Below are 16,437 nucleotides of genomic sequence, written 5' to 3'. Positions count from 1 at the left end.
TTCCCAAACTTTGGAACATGCAATCTATTAAAAACAAAAATGTATTGAGGCAACACCAACAGAAGATCATAAGATATAAGGGGCAAATGAATGAAAGTAGACAGCAAGAAGCAGTATCACAGATTGCTTAATTACTGTGAGGAGTGATACAATTTTGATTCATGTGAGTTTTTCATTCCCTAATAGAAAACAATCCAAATTACAGAGAGAAAATATTTTATTAAAAACAAGAATAAACAAGATAATAAAATATCACAATACATGTAAGAAAATAAGACAAGATACACAAGATAGACCAGCAAAATCAAAATAGACCACATACATCAATATGATAGTTTGTAAATGCTGCCTATGCATCAGTGAACAAACTTAGTGTCATTTACACGTGCATCAGGTGATCAATCACGCGACATCTTGGCATTCTTCATGACTGCACCCCACCTCTTAGAAAGCAGAGGACAGCACAGTAAAACGAACAGGCATAGGAATGTCCTTAACATTTTCCCATACGTATATACGTATTTTAAATACTTTTAATAAGAAAACCTATTCCATGCATCACTATCTTTTTTCATGGGTACCCCCTCTCCCAAGTATCTTCTTCACTGACACTCCGTTTAAGTACCAACAAGGATATCTCTGAAGGAACCTATTTTAACTCTTTCTAGAAGAGCAAGGTAGGTGAAAGGTAAGAATAGAAATGATCCTCAGAGATCATTTTAGTTAAAATCATAATAATATAAAAGCAGAAATTCAATGTTTTCAGAGAATTATAGTATTTTGGAGATTTAAAATATCATAAAGGATAGGTGCCTGGATGGCTCAGTCAGTTAAGCATCTGCCTTTGGCTCTGGTCATGATCTCGAGGGTCATAGGATAGAGCCCCAAGTCAGGCTCTCTGCTCATCAGAGAGTCTGCTTCTCCCTCTCCCTCCGCACCTCCCCATGCTCTCTCTCTCTTTCTCAAATAAATAAATATTTTAAAAAATAAAATAAAATATCATAAAGAATTTCTACCTAGACCTATAGAAATGATGACATTGTACATAATTCCTAACCAGCATTCGTGTAGTGTCAGCCTCAAAGTTTTCACCAATACATTCATCTCCCCATTGGTTTATTCAGTAAGTATTAATGGACTACTTCTTTTGTGCTGGAGGTAATTACAAAACCTCAGAAAACAGGGTCTTGTAAGCCCTCAAACAACTTACAATTTAATCAGGGCTCCTGATAACAAGGTCATGTTTGACATATGTATGCTTCAATAGGAAAACCATTAAATACTATGAAACTTCAAAGCAGTTAAAAATTAGAGACTCAGAATTCAATCTCAACTTCATAAAAATATGTTACTTTTTCACGTGCAATGTCTGGGTCAAAGAACTAATGATTATAGAGGCATATAGGTAAACCACCACCAAGTGTTATTGGAACCGCTACCTCTGGCTGGGACCGATGTAATGACCTCTTTATTAAATTCTCTATCTTTTTCCCTCTCCAGCAAGATAATGAATGTATCCATGGACCCCGAATGTCTTCTTGTGCCCCTCTGTAATTCCTCCTTCCCCTCCCCCTCCCACTAACACTAGGCAACCACTGATCTGCATTCAGTCGTACAGCTTCATGTTTCCTAAGATTTTATGTATGTGGAATCATACAGCACGTGCTCTGATTTTGCCTGAATTCTTTCACTCAGCATCATTATATTGAGACTTATCTGTGCAGCTGTGCGCATCAGTAGTTTATTCTGTTTTATTGCTGAACAGTATTCCATTATACGATACCACAATAGGTTTACCCATTCGCTTATTGATGGACATTTGGGTTAGTTCCGGTTAGGGGCAATTACAAATACAGCTGCTTTAGCATATTCTGCTCCAATCCTTGTATAAATATATGCTTTCATTTCTCTTCCACATATCAGTAAGAGGGGAAAGGCTAGTTAAATAGCTGATGTATGCTTACCTTTTTAAAGAAGCTTCCAAACTCTTTTACAAAACTCTTGTTTATACCATTTTATATCCCTGCCCATAATGTATGAATGTTCCAGTTTTTCCCATTCATGCAAATATTTGATGCCATCGGTCTTTAATCTTGGATATTCGACTACATATGCAATGCTATCTTGTGGTTTTGATTTGCTTTTCTCTAATGGCTAATGAGGTCAGGCATGTTTTCATGTGCTTATTTGTCATTTGTGTATCTCTTAACTACTTTATTATTAGATTGTTACTGAGTTTTCTTATCAAGTTTGAGAGTTCTTTACAGATTATAAGACACAGGTCCTTTATCAAATATGTGGCCTGCCAGAACCTTCCCCTACTCTGTCTTCTCATTTTCCCTACAGTGTCATTTAAAGGGCATACGTTCCTAATTTTAATGAAGTTCAATGTGTTAATTTGTTTCTTCATGGATTGTGCTCTTTGGGTTGAGGTATGTTTTGTAGCCTAAAGTAGGGGTCAATAAATATTTTCTATAAAAGTTCAAATAGTACATAATTGAAACTTTCAGGCCAAATGGTATCTGTCATAAACACATAGCTCTACAGTTGTCATGTAAATTGGCATGGCTATGTTCTCATGAAACTTTACTTGGAAAAATACAGAGTGGGCTATATTTAGCCAGTGAGCCACTGTTTCCTGACTTTCAGCCGAGAAACTAGTCTGTCTGGGTAGAAGTTCCACGTGTAGTTAAAAGAATGTGTATTCTGCTGTGGTGAGAATTGTTCTACAAATGCAATGAGATCAAGTTAGTTGATCGTGTTAAGTCATCTAGTCCGGGAGTATTTCTTATTCACTGTCTGCTTGTTCTATCAATTATTAGGAGAGGAGTATTGAAATCCCCAACTATAATTGTTAATTTGTCCATTTCCTTTATCAGTTTTGCTTCACAGGCGTACCTTGGCGATACTGCAGCTTCAGTTCCAGACCATCGCAATAAAGTGAATATCACAATAAAGCAAGTCAAGTAAATTTTTCAGTTTCCCAGCACCTATAAAAGTTATGTTTACAGCATACTGTAGCCTATTAAGTGTGCAATAGCAGCATAGCTATAAAGCCAACATACATACCTTAATTTAAAAATGTTTTACTGCTGGAATGCCTGGGTGGCTCAGTCAGTTTAGCGCCTGATTCTTGATTTCAGCTCCGGTCATGATCTCAGGGTCGTGAGATCAAGCCCCCCACTGGGCTCTGTGCTAAGCATGGAGCCTGCTTAAGATTCTCTATCTCCCTCTCCCTCTGCCCCTTCCCCTCAGCTCATGCTCTCTCTCTTTTACATAAACAAACAAACAAATAAAAATGCTTAATTGCCAGAAGAATCTAACCATCAGTTAGATGAGCTTTCGGTGAGGGGTAATTCTTTTTTTTTTTTTTTTTTTTGGTGGTGGAGATTCTGGTCTCAGTGTTGACAGCTAATGACTGATCAGGGTGATGGTTGCCGGAGGTTAGGCAGCTACGGCCATTTCCTAAAATAGGACAAGAGTGAATTTTGTCCCATAGATTGACTCTTTCTCATGAACGATTTCACTATAGCTTTGGGATGCTGTTTGACGGCACTTTACCACCAGTTAGAACTTTGTTCAAAACTGGAGTCAGTTCCTTCAGACCCTGCCCCGCCATTATCGAACACGTTCCTGTAACATTCTAAATCCTTGGTCGACATTTCGACAATCTTCACAGCCTCACCCAGAGTAGATTGAATTTCAAGAAAATGCTGATCACTGGTCACCATGACAAATAGAGCAGTCATGAAAAAGTTTGAAATATTGTGAGAATTCCCAAAACGTGACACAGAATGACAAAGTGAGCAAATGCTCTTGGAGAAAATGGTGCTGATAGACTTATTTGACACAGGTTGCCACAAAACTTCAGTTTGTTGGGAAAAAAAAAAAAAGAAGTCAGTATCTGAAGTGCAATTCGGGGAAATACAGTAAATGGGGCAAGTCGATATAACTCACTGGCTGAAAAACAGTTTAAGATTATGTTCTCTGCTGAATCGTCATCTTTATCATTATGAAATGATCCCATTCATCCCTGTCCTAAAATCTATGTTGCTGGACATGAATATAGCCACTCCAGCTTTCTTTTAATTACTCTTAACATGTTTACCTTTCCCATGCTTTTACTTTAAACTGATTGTGTCTTTATACTTAAAGTGGATTTCTTACTGGCAACATATAGTTAGATCTTGCATTTTACCTAAGATGACAATATTTACCTTTTAATTGGGGTACTGAGAACACTTACCTTTAATGTGTCATGGAGAGTTGTGTTTAACCCTACTGCTTTGATATCTGTTTTCTACCTGCTTGATCTGCTCTTTTTTCTCTTTTTTTCCTTTTCCCCTGCCTCATTTTGTATTAATTAAATATCTTCTAATGATTCCATTTTTGTCTGATTTTTAGCTGCAACTTTTCAGTATTATATTTACTGTTTCTGATATACTTTTTTAAATTATCAAGGCCTGACTTCAAGTCATATTACCTTTCCTATAAGCCTACACAACACTTTATTTCCATTTGTACTTATTCTACCTTTATGTTACTCCTGTCATATATTTTCTTTCTACATATGTTATAAAAGCCACAACATATTGCTGCTCTATTTGTTATAAGCACCCAATTATCTTTTATATAGATTTGAATGATAAAAAAGGTTTCTTGTTTACCCATATAATCACCATTTTCAGTAATCCTCACTGTTTTTCCTAGTTACAGTTTTCCACCCACCAACTTTCTCCTTCCTTTAACATTTTTAAAAATACAAGTCTGCTAGTAAGGAATTCTTTTAGCTTTTGTGTCTGAAAATATCTTTACATCACCTTAATTTTTGAAAGGTAATGTCATAAGGTAAAGAATTCTAAGTTGGAAGTTTTTTTTTTAATGTTTTGCTTTTCTTTTGATTGCCTTAAAGATGTTCTACTGTCTGGCTTGGTGGTTCCTCAAGAATCTGCTATCTTACTCTTTTCACCTTTCATGTAACGTATCCTTTTCTTGTCTGACCATTTTTTTTTAATTTAAATTTTAGGTAGTTAACATACAGTGCAATACTGGTTTCTGGAGTAGAATTCAGTGATTCATCACTTACATACAATACCCAGTGCTCTTCAGAACAAGGGACCTCCTTTATCCCCATCACCCATCTAGGCCATCCTCCACCTCCCTCCCTCCACCAACCCTCAGTTTGTTCTCTATCATTAGGACTCTCTTATGGATGGGGTGCCTGGGTGGCTCACTGGGTTAAGCCTCTGCCTTCAGCTCAGGTCATGATCTCAGGGTCCTGGGATCAAGCCCAGCATCGGGCGCTCTGCTCGGCAGGGAGCCTGCTTCCCCCTCTTTCTCTGCCTGTCTCTCTGCCTACTTGTGATCTGTCAAATAAATAAATAAAATCTTTAAAAAAAAAAAAAGATTCTCTTATGGTTGTTTCCCTCTCTCCTTTTTCTTATTTTCCTCCTTTCCATTGTTCATCTGTTTTCTTTCTTATATTCCACATATGAGTGAGGTCATACGGTATTTGTCTTTCTCTGTCTGACTTATTTCACTTAGCATGATACCCTCTAGCTCCATCTGTTGTTGCAAATGGCAAGATTTCATTCTTTTTGATGGCTGAGTAATATTCCATTCCAACACGCTACATCTTCTTTATCCATTCATCAGTGGACGGACATTTGGCCTCTCTCCAGAGTTGGGCCACTGTTAATAATGCTGCTAGAAGCATCTGGATGCATATATCCCTTCAAATCTATATTTTTGTATCTTTTCCTTTGGATAAATACCCAGTAGTGTGATTGCTGGGTCTCAGGGTAGCTCTATTTTAACATTTTGAGGAACCTCCATACTGTTTTCCAGAGTGGCTGCACCAGCTTGCATTCCCATCAGTAGCATAAGAAGGCTCCCCTTTCTCCGCATCCTTGCCAACACCTGTTGTTTCTTGTGTTGTTAATTTTAGCCATTCTGACCTGTGTGAGGTGGTATCTCATAATAATTTTGATTTGTATTTCCCTGATGCTGAGTGACGTTGAAGATCTTTTCATGTGTCTGTTAGCCATCCAGAAGTCTTTTTTTGAAAAGTGTCTAGATTTTCTGGTCACCACTGATTTTATATAAAGTGATTCTTATGTGTCTTGTGTAGTCTCTTTCATGTGTCTTGTGCTTGGGATTCACTGAGCTTCTTGGATTGGGAATTTATAGTTCTACTGAATTTGGGAAAAAAAAATTATCATTGTTTGTCTAGCTTCTCTGAAATTCCAGTCCCATTTCCTGAATCAGGGAGTCTCTTGGGCTTTTTTCCGGGTTCCCTCTCCCTGGACCACATCCTGGAAATCTTTTCCACGCAGTAAACTGAGACAATCATAGTGCTCACCTCATTTGTTTTCCATCTCTGAGAGATCACTGTCCATCATCACCTGATATCCAGTGTTTTAAGAAACATTTTATGTAGTATTTTGTTCATTTCCTTAGTTATTTCAGGTGGGAGAGTAAATTCAATCCTTATTGCTCCATTTTACCCAGAAGCTGAAGTCCATACTTGTAGATTTTTAAGGCTCCCCCTTTTATTACTCTTTTTAAATTTTATTACATTATAATTGGAGAAGATCATGGGTATGCACTAAATATTTGAAATTTCTGAGACTTTTTTTAAGGCCTAATACATGATCTATGTTTATGAATATTACAAGTATCCTTGGGGAAAATGTATCCTTTTTTGTCTGTTGACTATAGAATTCCATATATAGTTGCATGAGCTTAATAAACTTATTGTTTATATGCTTAATATATCTGCTCATATTTTGTCCCTTTGTTCTAACAGTTTTTGAAAAGAATATGTTCAAACTCAATCTAAAATTTTTATTTCATGGATTTCCTATTTCAGTTCTGGTAGCTGTTTAGGGACTATAAGGATAGGTCCATATGTGTTTATGATGAACATTCCTTACTATTTTATAGTCAATTTTAGCAGTATGTGATGTCATTCTTTGTGTTTTATAAGATTATTGCTTATATAAGATATATTATAAGATATAATTCTGGTTTCAAATATTAAGATTCATCTTACAGCCTTATTTATTTGTTTGTTTTTATTTTTCTCACTGAAGCACATACCCTCCCCAATTATTGCCCATATTTACATACTGTATCTTTCTTTTCCACTTATTTTCAACATTTATTAGTTTGTTTTAAATGTACCATTTCTGGATAATATATTAGCTCTTGAAAAATATTCACCATAACATGAGAAAACATAGGAATACATATAACAACAGATATTCAGTATCCTTTCACAGAAAATTATAAAATTATTTACAATTACAAAATTGTAATATTAAGAGAAATTAAGGAATATTTACATAACTATAAGTATAAACTATGTCCAAGTTTTGACTGATTTGATATTATAAAGATACCGGTTCTACCAAATTGATCTGTATATTAAATACCACTCTAATAAAAATCTCCAGAAGTTATGTTGTGGAAATACATAAGCTGATTCTAGAATTAACTTGAAAATGCAAAATAAGAAGAACTAATGTTATTGTCTTAGTCTGTTCAGACTGCCATAACAAAATACCATAGACTCAGTAGCTTATAAAAATCACTAATTTTGGGGGCGCCTGGGTGGCTCAGTGGGTTAAGCCGCTGCCTTCGGCTCAGGTCATGATCTCAGAGTCCTGGGATCGAGCCCCGCATCGGGCTCTCTGCTCAGCAGGGAGCCTGCTTCCTCCTCTCTCTGCCTGCTTGTGATCTTTCTGTCAAATAAATAAATAAAATCTTTAAAAATAAAAATCACTAATTTTTTCTCCTAGTTCTGGAGGCTGGAAAGCCCAAGGTCAAGAGGACAGCAGATTTGGTGTCTAGTGAGGACCTGCTTTCTGACTCACAGATGACTGTGTTTTTGCTGTGTCCTCACATGGCAGAAGGGTCAAGGGAGTCCTCTGAAATCTCTTTTATAAAGACTAGGCCCATTCATAAGGATTCCATTTTTATGATCTAATCACCTACCAAAGGCTTCCCATCTTAATGCCATCCTATTGAGGTTTAGAATTTAGTATGCAAGTTTGGGGGCAGCCATAAACATTCAGTCATAGCACTAAGCCTGAGGAGAATAAAGTTGAGTCTTACTTTACCAGGTATTAAAACTGTAGTAATTTTTTTTGAAGAGCAATATTGGCACAAGTAGAGACTAATAAATAAGTTGAACAGAATAGTGTCTGACTTTGGATCCACACCTGATTTGTGATAAATGTAGTACCACAACCATTGAAAAAAAATTGACTAAATAACTAACTAAATAGGAAATGTGGTATTCAATCAGATCTCTGTGTGAAAAATGAAACTGACTCTGATATCACTTTATTTGCAAAGATAAATTCCAAGCAGATTGTAGATATGTGATTTCTATAAATTAATATAGAAATCAGGATATAGAAACTTTTCTTGAGCAAGACACAAAATCAGTAGACACGAATGAAAAGTTGAGAAATTATACTAATTACAATAAAGAAGTTTTGTTCTTCCGAAAACACTATTAAGTATGTGAAAAGTCAAGACAACAAAAAAAGTAAAAGATGATATTCACCATGGTCATATTCTATAAATAAAAAACAGACATATATTAATAAGAAAAAGAAAAACACCCAATAGAAAAGAATGAAGAACTTGAATAGCTACTTTATAGAATAAATTATTAAAATGGCGAAAAAATAGGTAGATATGTAAAACCTCATTAATAATTAAAGAAATATGAGTTAAAATAACAAAGAGATGTTACTAAAGAACTCCCATAAGGATTAAACATTTTTCAAAAACAGTATGTTGCCAGTGTTAGCATTGGCAAGGATATAGAACAACTGGAACTCTCATCTCTCCCAAGTAGGAGTATACACTGGCATGATTAGTTTCAACAAAAATTTGGCAGTATCTAAGTCTTATTCTATGACTTATGTGTACCAAGAGACATATACAGGAATATTCACAGCAGTTTTATTTGTAGTAATCCCGAATGGATACAACCCAAATTGTCTATAAAGGGTGGAATGAATGTTGTTTTTACACAATGGAATATTATACAACAATGAAAATAACCTAACTGCAGTTTGTAGAACCCATTTATTTCATAAAAGATTTTTGAGAGCAGGCAAACACAAAAGAATATAGGTAGGCAATAAGTCTATAAACAAACTAAGAAGTAATTACTGAAAATCAGAAATTTTTTTAAAGATTTTATTTATTTACTTGAGAGAGAGTGCAAGCAAGAGAGAGAGCATGAGCAGGGGACAGGGGCAGAGGGAGAGGGAGATGCAGACTCCCCACTGAGCAGAGAGCCCAACATGGCACTCAATCCCAGGATGCCAGAACCATGACCTGAGCTGAAGGCAGATGGTTAACCAATGAGCCACACAGGTGCCCCCCAAATCAGAACAGTTCTTATCGTGGGAAGACAGTGGAACCCATGATGGGAGGGGCATTTGGGGTTCCTGGGGTGCTAGCACATTTATTTCTCAACAAGCACATTTTCTTTTCAATAAACTGCAAAGCCTATCCTTTGCCTTGTGTATTTTCTTTGTCATATTTTACATTAAAGATTTTTTGAAATGAAAAAGTCCCTATGATGAACTAAAATGTATCTTTTACAGTTTTATTAATTTTGCTTCTGTCTTTAGTGCTACACAAAATAAACTTTACCCTCACTTTATAGAATATGCTTTCAAGGATTTAAATATAGCAAAGCCATGTGGCTAAGGTCACACTGTTATTTAAGTAATAGCAGGGTTGAGTATGAGATTAAGGTTCATTTTGTTCAACTATTCATCCACAAAGTGAATTCTTTTCATAATGTCTTGTCCAGATTGATCTAGCCAATACGTGGATGTCTCAAAAAGTGAGGAACTCATGAACCCCCCAGGAGATGACACCATGTGGCAGATATATATAATTAGAGCTCTGTGATAGTAGTAAGACAATATTTCTTCCTCTCTCTCTACATTACACTGTTAATAGTCTTGGCTGCCTCACAGACACTAATAGTTGTGAATAATTTCACTAACTTCTACCATTTTTCTTTGGAAAAGATTGTCTTAAAACCTTGGTTTGAGTTGATTAGAAAGAAGGTAGCAGAAATGACAGATTTCATGGAGCATCTTTCTAACTACAGATTTTCAATCTGTCAATCCATTTATGTAGTCCTTGCCTTCCATAGGGAGGGATTATTTTTTCTGATGACTTAAATACTAAAGAAGGCATTTAGGCATGAAGGCAAAGGTGTGTGTCTTTCAAAGCGGGAAGGAAAGTGATAGAAAATTCTAGAAGGTAGAAAGGCCCTCCCACAGTTTAATAAATAAATCAAGTGGCCTGGTGATTTAAAATGGTCTGGTTCAAACCTTTGGCTTACTGTTATGTTTTCTGGGTATTACCACAGAGAATAGCTTCGGGGTTTTTGAAAAGTCTGTACAACAATTAGGTCATGCACCGATTTATGAGTCCGAAGTCTTGGTTTGAGGGCCAGTTAATTCCACTGAACTACTTGAGAAAAATTGCAGTTCCTCACATTCTTTGTGAGTTGATGTGTTAGTAGATTATTAGACGTTGCAAGTAACTAGAGTGTTTGAACTTGGAAGGCAAGTAGATCTTTCTCAGGAACTTGTTGAGTAGCAGGCTAAAGGTAATGGTAAATTGAGTCTTAGAAAATCTACCAAGTCATCTAGTATTAGAGGGATATCTCCACTCTTTCTTTGTGCCTATACTCTGGATATGTCATCTAGAATGTCTTTGCTCTTTTCATCTCACCAAATCCTACCATGGATGTATAAATGTTTGGTCTCCTTCAAGATGTCTCAAAAAAACTCTTAGGAAATATACTTTTTTATAATTTCTTTTCTGTTTGCTTTATGAGTCTATTTACTAGTTTGTTTACAAACTAGCACAAAATTTAGTTCTGAAAAATGTACAGTCTCACCAGTAGTGAGTTCCTGCATGGTATGATCATCACCAAAGCTACTTTATAGATAAGTTCCAGGTCAAGTTAAGATAGAGCATGCTGAATTCTGTCTCTCTCATTAAGTTCAATTAAAATTCTTGGATAGAATGAACAGAGCAATTATCTAAAGACTCTGAAAAGTAAGTGGTAGTACATATGGTGGAGACATAAAGCATAATGTAAGTTTCAATAGATTTGGCAGTGAGTTTCCTGGTTTGTTTTTCCTTCCATATCTCTCAGCCTGGGTTCAAAGGCAACAAATCTTGGAGTTGTGCACCATGTGTGGACACAAAGTCTCTGAGAAGCCTCTCCTTCGAGTACTGAAATGGGAGAGGGTGCCCCCTACAGGACAGAGAAAGTATGACAGACTCTGTTCTTAACTTCTTTCTGCCATCAGGCACCCAGGCAATCCCACTCCCAAAGCTCCAACTATTCTACAGCAGTTGCTACCAAACATGCACTTAAAACTCCAAAGTTGGAAAATCATTCTCTTTGACCAGAGGAATTATGGTCTAAAGGGTGCACAGGGTATCCATGTTGTTCCCTCCTCTCCCATTAACTATCTGGCCCTTGGCCCTAAAGGCTGACCTATGAGAGGTAAGCAGCAAAACACAGACAGACTGAAATATCAAGTTTGTTTGTTTGTTTTTCCCCCAAGAACAACCAGAGTGGACCTCTAGGTTCTAAAGATGGTGAGTGAGATAGTACAGAGTACAGGTTATGAGAAAGAAAGCTTCTGAGTTCAGCCCAAGCTTCTCATGGAAGTATGTGTCCCCTAAATGCCTGGTAAGCTCTCAAAAGCTGTGGGAACTGAACTATGGGTGAGGCCACTGTCAGATTGCAGATGGTTCTCGGGAGGCCCAAATAGCACTAAAAAGCCTTCAAAAACAGAACAGATCTTTAGCAACATAGCCCACAGAAGATGAATCAGAATTTGTGGACAAAAAAAAAAAAAAGAATTTGTGGCATGAGCATAACCAGATTGATTGATGACTTAAAATGCAAAAATAAAAACACAATCTCTGTAAGACTTTTTAAAGACTCAGAGTCTCATAATATAATATAATTTTCAAAATTTCCAGGACCAATTCAAAATTATACAACATACAAAAACATAAGAAAATTTGACAAATTCTCAAAGGACAATAACAGAAGCCTTGAGATGATACAGAATAATCAGATAATTTGTCCGAATTATCTTACAAGGACTTTAAAGTAGCTATTATCACCATGATGAAGTAAAAATGAATACCCTTGAAACAAACGAGAAGACAGAAAGTCTCAGCAGAGAAATGGAAGCCATAAAATAGAACCAAATGGAAATTTTGGAATTGAAAAATACATTAATTAATACAAAAGACCATGGGTAGGTGCCATAGCAGAATAGAGATGACATAGGTAAGAGGCCATGACCTCAACAATAGGTCAATAGATATTATCCAATTTGAGCAAGAATTAGAAAACTGGTATTTAAAAAAAAAAAAAAAGAACAAAGCCTCAGACACCTGTAAGACTATATAAAAGCATGTAAAACACATGTTATCAGAGCCTGAGAAGAAGAGGAGAAAGGATTTGGTGCAGAAAATATATTTTAAAGAAATAATTACCAAAAACTTTTCAAATTTGTTGAAAGATATAAACCGGCAGATAAAGAGGCTCAGTGTACCCAAAACAGGATACACTTTGAGAAATATATGCCCAAATATATCATAATCAAAGTACTGGGGAGAAAATCTTGAAAGCAACCAAAGAAAACAGCACATTACATGCAGGGGAATGCTTGAATTGATTATAGTCAATACATTGACTACAGATTTCTCATGAAACAGTATGGTGGTCAGAAAATAACAAAACAACATTTTTAAAATGCTGAAAGCAAATAACTGTTGACCCACAATTCCTTATCCAGTTATTTTATATCTATATTCAGAAACAAAGGCAAAATAAAAATATTCTAGAATGAAAGAAACCAAGAGGATTCACCACCAACTGATAAGCTCTGAAAGCAACACTAAAGAAAGTTCAGAGAAAGGGATCTGTTATGACAAGAAAACTTGGCATTTTAGGAATGAGGAAAAGCGATCGAAATTTCCATTCTGAATATATATAATGGACTAATTTTTGTCTTCTTAAATTCTTTAAAATATGTATCTTAAAATATAAAATATATATAACATTTTCTGAGAGACTTCCAATTTATGTTGGTAAGTACAACATGAAAGGGGAACGGTAAAAGGACCTATATGCTGGCAAGCTTTTTACATTCCATTTGAAGTGGTAAAATATTAATTCTAAGTAGGCTTTGGACAGTTAAATATGAATATTGTGTTCTTTGAGCAACCACTGGTAAAACACGTATAAAGAAATAAAGAATCCCTTGGATAAATAAATAAATAAATAAATAAAATGTGAGCCATACCGTGTTTGTGGATTAAAGAATTCAATATAGTAGATATGTATAATCTCCCCAAATTGATCTATTGATTCAACACAATTCTAATCAAAATATCAGCAGGATTTTTTTTTTTAGAGAGACAAGTATACTCTTAAAATCATATTAAAAAAAGCAAATAAACTAGAATAGCCAAGACAATTTTGAAAAAGAGGAACAAAGGTAGGAAACAAAGACTATCTAATTTAGGACTTCCTGTAAAGCTACAACAGTCAAGACTATGTGGTATCTATAGACACAGACCACTTAACAGACTAGAGTCCAGATATACTCACACAAACATAAGTTAATTTTTAAGAAAGATGCAAAAGCAATTCAGTGAGGGAAAGAGTAAGATAGTCTTCTCAAGCAATGGCATTCAGACAATTAGAGATCCATGTGTTAAAAAAAGAAAAAGCACTTAAACCTATACTTTATATCTCTGACAAAAAGTAACTTAAAATAAACCATATTTTTATTTATAAATTATAGAACTATAAAACTTTTAGAAGAAAATGCAAAGGAGAGTCTTCATGCTTTTTGTGTTTGGCAAATAATTCTAAAATACGACCCAAGGATGCAATCCATAAATGGGAAAAAAAATGGGCTAAATTTTAGCAAAATTAAAAACTCTAGTTCTTCAAAAGACACTGTAAAGAAAATGAAAAGACCCATTTGCAATTCCCATATTTGACCAAGTATTTGTATGCTGAATATATAAAGAATTCTAAAGACTCAACAATAACAAACAGCCTATTTTAAAAAACCAGTGGGTAGAAGATTTGATCAGACACTTCTCCAAAGATTTATAGATGGAAAATAAGCACAAGAGTAGGTACTCAACATCATTAGATGCTAGGGAAATGCTATTGCACACTTATTAAAATAGATAAAGTAAAGTAGAAATGACAATATCAGGTACTGGTGAGGATATGGAACAGTTAGAACTCTCCTTGATTGTTAGTGGGTGTGCAAAATGGTACAGCCACTCTAGAAAACCGGTTAGGCAGTTTCCTTTTTTTAATACTTAAAAAAAAAAAATAAGATTCTATTTATTCATTTGAAAGAAAGACAGAGAGAGCACAAGCAGGGGGAGAAGTAGAGGCAGATGGAGAAACAGGCTCCCTACTCCCTACTGAGCTAGGAGCCCAACATGGGGCTCGATCCCAGGACCTGGAAATCATGACCTGAGCTGATGGCAGCAGCTTAACCATCTGAGCCACCTAAGCGCTCCTTGGCAGTTTCTTACAAAGTGAAACATACAATTACTATAAGACCCAGAAATTGCACTCCTGTATATTACTCTAAAAAAATTAAAACTTGCCTGAAGCATCCTCAGAAGGTCAATAGCAGTGTATCACTATGTCGCAAGGCCTGCCGAGTGTTACAATTGTTCTGTTTACTCTTAGTTATTGTTGTTAATCTCTTGCTGTACTAATTTATAAATTAAACTTTATTATAGTTATGTTTGTATAGGAAAAACCATAGTATGTATAGGGTTTTTTTTTGTTTTTTGTTTTTTGTTTTTTTTAGACTCTATTTATTTGACAGAGAGAGAGAGATCACAAGTAGGCAGAGAGGCAGGCAGGGGGCGGGGGGTGGGGGAAGCAGGCTCCCCGCTGAGCAGAGAGCCCGATGCAGGGCTCTATCCCAGGACCCTGAGACCATGACCTGAGCTGAAGGCAGATGCTTACCACACTGAACCACCCAGGCGGCCCTATGTATAGGGTTTTATCATAGCCATAGTTGTACAGGGAAAACATACTTACTATGTATAGGGTTTGAGACTACCTGCAGTTTCAGGCATCCACTGGGGGCCTTGAGAGGGATCCACTCTGGGTAAGCAGGGATGGCCATGCTACTCAGGAGGAAAGAGGGAGCAAGGATTGATCCACAGCAACCTGATGAATCTCAGTGAAGAACACAGTCTCAAAAGGCTGCATGATTCTTCACACAAAATTTTGCAAAATGTAGAACTAAGGGATTGAAACGAGATTAGTGGTCACAAGGAGCTGGGATGGAAGTGAATTTGACTGTAGTAAAAAAAAAAAAAACAGCAAATGGAATTTTTTCTTATTAATAGACCTGTTTTATATCCTGATTGTGGCAGTGGCCCCATGAATCTATGTATGTATTAAGACTCACAGATCTGCTCACCCACAAAAATGTTAATTTTACTGTATGTTTATTTTTTTAAGTGCCATTACAATCTCTTTAATGACTGCAGCTCTTATTTATACCTCTGGTAAAACCAACAACACTAAAGATCGTGCTAAGCAGTTTCATCGATTTCTTTTTCAACTCTCAATAGACAGCCATATGAAAATTGAAACAACTTATGGCAATTAAATACACATGAATATTTTAGCAGTATCATCAAGAAGATCATATCAGGTAAAATTTATAACAAAGTTAATTTAACATGTATTACTGTTATGAATCACTATGTTTTAAGTCGCATCGTACGCAGTCCATTTAAATGGCTGTAATTAGTATGACTTTTATGGTCAACTCTTTTAGAAAATTTCACCAGTATCTGCAACCATTGTCAATGTTTTTAAATGCTGATGCTCATCATATGCAAAACTCCCACTCATCTCTCATATTTTGGGACACGAGTAACAAGAGAAAGAATTTCTTGGGACATGAGTAACAAGAGAAAGAATTTCTTGGAAGTAGCATAATTGAAGCATTGAATTACTTAAGAAAAACGTTGGATTGAGTAGAAAAAAAAAAGAGTTAAAACTTAAGACATCTACTAACCCACAATGATTTATTGCACACCTATTGCATACAATGTAGTGTGTTAGAAATTTTAGCAGGTATGATTATAAATAATCCAAGATCTTGGACCCTCAAAGAAATTCACAGAAGAGTGAGAAAAACAGAGTCAATGTGATGGCAGATGCAAATTGTGTGAATTATAAAGTGTTATCTGAAATACAAATAATATAAAGTAGGTTTGATATACATGATGACAGAAATAATTACACAATTAGAGCACCTGGTTGGGTCAAGAAGTTAAGCATCTGAC

This window comes from Lontra canadensis, unplaced genomic scaffold, assembly GCF_010015895.1.
Source record: "Lontra canadensis isolate GAN:19392208 unplaced genomic scaffold, GSC_riverotter_1.0 scaffold36, whole genome shotgun sequence".
NCBI classification, from domain to species: Eukaryota; Metazoa; Chordata; class Mammalia; order Carnivora; family Mustelidae; genus Lontra; species Lontra canadensis.
This window is presented reverse-complemented; position numbering follows the sequence as displayed.